The sequence below is a fragment of the Sciurus vulgaris genome (genome assembly GCF_902686455.1).
Source record: "Sciurus vulgaris genome assembly, chromosome: 11".
Lineage (NCBI taxonomy): Eukaryota > Metazoa > Chordata > Mammalia > Rodentia > Sciuridae > Sciurus > Sciurus vulgaris.
The window spans coordinates 115,129,127-115,134,617 of record NC_136472.1 but is presented as its reverse complement, the minus strand read 5'-3'; the positions used below and the strand labels follow the sequence as shown (position 1 = coordinate 115,134,617).

General features: G+C 49.6%; 1 long non-coding RNA gene across 1 annotated transcript; it reads left to right on the top strand.

Moving 5' to 3' along the window:
* The first annotated feature begins 230 nt into the window (after positions 1–230).
* Positions 231–4,761, top strand: LOC306640049. Its single transcript, XR_013757727.1, has 2 exons — positions 231–488; positions 2,778–4,761. It is a non-coding gene; the product is annotated as an uncharacterized lncRNA (long non-coding RNA).
* Positions 4,762–5,491: the final 730 nt, after the last annotated feature.

The following is a 5,491-nucleotide window of genomic DNA, read 5'->3' as shown; positions in this document are numbered from 1 at the left end:
GGGGCCCCTGATGGATGTTAATCCCCTCTCCTTCCTCCACTTTCCCCTTAACTCTTCTAAACAGTTTAAGCCAGGAAGAGCAAGCTGACCCCATGGCCCCGGGGACCAAAGAATGATGGCCTCAATTCAAGAGCAAAGTACAGGAGTTTTTGATTAACACAGAAACGCCACTGACTTCCAGCAGCCCAGCTGCTCTGGGGTGGGGTGAGGTGGGGAAGGGAGGGGAGGGAACATGCAGGGGAGAGATTGGGAAATTCAGAACATGAGGCCTTGCGGGCGGTGACTGCTGAGGCCGAGGCCGTCCCACCACCTTGCTCTGGCCCAGGCAATTCCACAACCAAGAGGCAGAGCCATGCCAAGGCCTGGGCTGGCTCTGAGTGCCTGTCCTGTACCCTCTGTGAGAAGGTCGGATTCTGTCTGGGACTGCAAGGCTGGATGCGCCCCTCCTCTGCCCTGTCTCCCTTTCCCCCACCTGGGGTGCGCCTGGGGTGCGTCACAAGTGTGTTTTTCTAGACTCAGCTGGAACAAGGTCATCTGGGCCTTGGAGGGGAGGAGCTGCCTGTGCTCTCGGTCAGTGCTCCCATGCACCAGGGACTTGGCCAGAGAGCAACCCGGTGGGGGTGTGTGGGGGCGGAGCACAGGGAGCCCGGGAGCCCACAAGAGTCCCAGGGCTGCTCCCAGCCAGAGGGTCTCCCAGGGACCACAGAGCCCCTCTTCCGCCTCCATGCCATCCCAGGAAGAAGGCCAAATGTTCTAAGGACCCACCCTTCCACACCCCGGCTGTTGCTCTGGTCTAATAATCTTCCCCACTTCTAACCTGAGTCTTTTCTGCAAAGCTGCTAGAATCCTTTAGGTTCCAGGAGATAGTCATGATATCAAGGAAGCAGTTTTTTTTTTTTTTTTTTTTTTTTCCCTGTGTGAAGGAGCCAAATTTAGGGAAGAGTCTGAACTGCTGGTTTCTAACCTCCTTCATCCAACTCACCGCCCCTAGCCCTCCTCCCCACCCAGCCATGTGGGAAAATGCCCTGTTAGCCCTTCCAGTCATGTGAATGAGGCCACGATTCAAAGGCAGTGGGCAAGAAGGAGGCCACATAGAGCAGTCCGAAAGAACCAGCCCTTTGTGCTAGGCTGGGGTCCTTGGGGGATGAGTGCATGTTTGGCGTATTTAGAAAGATTTTTTTTTATATAATGAGCAGAGAGGAGGAAAGGGGAGGGAGGACGAGACAGAGGGGCCAAGGGCAGGACTTGGGAAAAGAGGCAGGAGCTGGGGTGAGGGCTGCAAAAGCAGTTACAAGAGCAAAGGGAGGGATGTAAAAGGAGCTAAAGAGCGAGATGCAGGGAGAGAGGGCAGTACTTTCTTTTTTTTTTTTTTTTTTTTGGTCCCAGGGATTGAACGCAGGGCTGCTTAACCACTGAGCCACATCCCAGCCCTTTTTAAGATATTTTATTTAATGATAGGGTTTCACTAAGTTTCTTAGGACCTTACTAAGTTGCTGAGGCTGGTCTCCAATTTGTGATCCTCCTGCCTTAGTCTCCCAAACGGCTGGGATTACAGGCATGCACCACCACGCCCAGCTAAAAATGGGCAATTCTTAAGACCCAGGGAGATAGTAACTGTGTGGAGTTCTTCAGAAAAGCAAGGTTGTTCATTTACTTAGAGGTGGAGGGACGGATGAAACAGAGGTGCTAGGAGAGGATTTTCCTTCGATTTTGTCTGGGAAGAACAAGACTAGCTCTTGCCGTGCTGAGAAGTGCTAAGTGCCCTGTAAGCATTACGTCATTCAATCCTCACAACAATCAGATGAGACCGGGTCTATCATTATCCCACGGCACAGGTGGGGAGCCAGAGCCCTTGAGAGGGGGTGCACTTGCTAATATCTACCTTGATAGCAGTCAGTTAAGAAGCAGGGCCTGGAGTCAAACCCCCAGCCTTCTGGCCTTCGCTTTCCACGCTGCTAGGCTAGCCAGGGCCTGGTGCACCTCAGGAGAGATGTAAGGAGATCCCCAAATCATCAAATGGGGAGCATGCCAACAGGAGACTTGGTTCTAGGACAGTAGTATTTTCTAGCTGTCTCAGTAAGCCTGCCTGGGACCTTTCTTTGGGGTTCTCGCTTAGGGTGGGCATCCCATCTCCCTCCTGCCTGAGGTCCTCTTTCCCACAATCTGACTCTCTTGGAGAATAGACAGAGTATACTTTCCTTCAAAGTTCTGGTGGGTGGCCCAGGAGACATTTTTCCTCCTCCATTCTTGGCAGAGCAGATATAACCATGGTTATCAGGAGCCCCAGTTCTCCGTGCCCCCTCCCCTCCTCTTTTTTGTTTTCCTTTTGGCCTCCCCTCTATTTAGGCATTTATTTCCCCCAGGGACTGCCTTTACTGGCCTGGGAGAGGGGGACACTTGACCCTGTGCTGGAATTCTCAGGTTCACGTATTCAGAAACATTTCTAGAGCAGGGACTCATTATGGAATATGCAAGGAACTGGGTAGTAACACACAGTCCCTGCTGTCACAGGGCCTGACAGCTGGGGAAACAAAGGAGCCAACTAATGAGTACACTGCCTGGTGATGGGGTGACTGCAGGGACCCTGGGTGAGAGGCCTGGGGAGGTGGGAAGAGTGGCAAGTCTAGGAGGGCTTCCTGGAGGAGGTAGGGACAAACACATCTTGAAGAAAGACAGACTCCCTTTATCAAATTCTGGTTTGCTATTCCCTTTTTTCTGCTCTTACAACTCATTTTTGGGAAACAACTGTCATTCATCCACCTGTTAATTCCCGGCAGAATGTGTGCCAGGCACTCTGTGACTGTTTGAATCCATCCGTGGTGAAGACCTCCTGGCTGCCTTCCTGAAGCGCCCAGTGAGAACCATCAAGCAGACAAGCAAGGACCCCACAGAGCCCATGAGGAGCCTGTTTCACGGAAAATGGCCTCAAGTCAAGGAGGAGAAGCCAGGATAGTCATTTTACAGGATAGTCATTTTCCCTGTTCAAGGTCACAGGGAAGTACACAGGGGTTCTGAGGCGCCACCTGGGTTGTCAGGCCCTGAGTGCCTGTTTTTGTCTTATAGTTGCCTGGTCCTTGCAGAAGGAAGGGGCTGAAGGTAGCCTTGCTACCTAAGGGTGACTGGGCATGGGGGGTGGCAATTAGGCAAGAGAAAGAAATTGAAGACTCTGGAATAGGAAAGGAAGAAGTGAAATTGTCACTGCTGATGACATGATCTTATAAATAGAAAACCGTAAAGAATCCATTACAAAACGGTTAAAACACTGCAGTATACAAAACCGACAACCAAAAATCAGCAATGTTTTGATTTATGAACAAGGAATTTGGTGAAAAATAAATGTAGAGAAATAAAGAGAATAATTCCACTTACAATAGTTACAGAAAAAACTTAGGAATAAATGTAACCGAGGAGAAGAAAGACATGTATAAAGAAAATAATGAAACATGGATTGAAGAAGACAGAGAAAAAGGGAAAGATATCCCTATTCATGGATTGGAATGATTAATACAGTTAAAATGTCCATCGTATCCAAAGCAGATTCAATGCAACCCCTATCAAAATCCCAATGTCATTTTTCCTAGAAATAGAAAATCAGTGTACTCTTTTTTGCAACGAAGGTGGAATATCTAGTTTTCTCCTGCTTCTCTCTCTTCTCCCAGTAGGTGGGGCCATGGGAAGGGCTGGGAAGGCCAAGGCCGGGAGGTGTTCTGGGTCCCTGGGCTAAGCCTGGTGGGGTGGACAGAATGTTCCTTTGCTTCTGCATCTTCTCTCTTCCTTCGCCTCCTCCAATTCCTCCCCAGCCTCTGACTTTCCATCTCCCCCCTCACCTTTCACCTTCTCCTACTCCGTTACTTTTCTTCTTCCTTGCCCCTTTCCTTCCTCCCCATTTTTTCTCCCTATCTTTTATCTTCCCCCTCCTCCCCTCTTCTCCTTCAAACTAATTGCTCAAGAGGTGAAGACCAGGTCGACTTGTGAAAACTCTGATCCATCGCCATGGTGATGCTAATTCAAGCTGAGTTCAAAGGAAATCGCTCCAGTTAAAACTAACAAGCTGGAGCCGGCGCCCCAGCAAGGACCAGTGCCAGGAGGAGCGAGCCCCAAGCCTGAGCCCGGAGCCCAGAAAATTAGGAAAAACAACCCCAAGAGCTGCTCACACGCCTACTCCCTTCTCTACCTGCCCTTGCAGTCTTTAGGTCTACACCCGCCCAAAGCGAATCTGCAAGGTCATTGCAGCAAGCCCCCTGCCTCCAGGCCAGACTCCACCCAAGTCACCTCAAACAGTTGGGCAGCCAACATCAGCTCTGTTTAAAGACATTGCACACTTCCCCCCCTGCGCAGTTCTGGGATTTAATCGCCTGGCTTTGGAGAGTTTTTTACGGTCCACACCAACACTTTGCACTGCTTTCTAGTAAGGACAGACCTGGAAGTACCAGGAGCAAAGGAACAAGCCTGAAAAGACGCTTGCTTTGAGTTCGATGCTGTCCTAAGACTTCATGAGTGTTTGTTCAATTTTGTGGGAAAGATCCCAAAGGAACAACCTGCTTAGAGCCTGGTGTGACACCAGCAAGGTCTGGCTAGTTTAAAGAATGACATGGCAGGTCTCAAACTGGGGAGCGATGCCTCAAAACTAGGAAGAGAAAAGTCTTGGTTCCTATGTGTCTGTGACAGCCTTCAGGACTTGCATGCTCCAGTCCTTACTCCCTGGCCCCACAGCATGCTGCTGTGATGACTTCCTTCTCAGTACATGTCACTTGCAGTCTGGTCGCCTGCATGTGGTTCTTCTCCACTCTGAGAGCAGGGTCCATGACTTTTTTATGCACAGAACAAAACCTGTCCCAGAGCAGGCCCTGGCTCGATGTTAATTTCATGTCTGAAGGCTGAAGGGGAATCCTAGATCCTTGGGAGGTACAAGAATTTTAGGTCCCTGAGGTCAAGAGACTCTGAAGGAACTGAGTTTGGGGAGCTCAATCCTATGGTACCAGCTGCAGACCAGCTGGAGAATTTCCTGGTGGACCTTGTGTTCTATGTAGTTCTAGTCGGTTGGGGAGGACAGCCTGGGCACCCTTCTCCTTAGCAGCACTCACCTCTCTGCCTTTGACCTTCCAAAAGACCTCATTCATTTGCTCAATACCCAGGTTTTTTTTTTTTTTTTTCTTTTTCTTTTTTTTCTTTTTGTATCTGGGATGGAACCCAGGGGCACTTTGTCACTAAGTTATATCCCCAGTCCTTTTACTTTTTATTCTGAGACAAGGTCTCACTAAGTTGCTGAGGCAGGCCTTGAATTTGCAATCCTCCTGTCTCAGCCTCTTGAGGTGCCAGGATTACAGGCATGTGTTCACTGTGCCCAGCTTTTTAATTCAATTTTATTTTTTTAATCCCAAGATAGCTGGTGATCCTTCTATTAACTACGGAGGTACCAGTTCTAGTAGAGGAAGAAATTCCTTGAAGGCCAAGACCACATCTGTGCATCTATTGTCCGTGGTAACCAAAG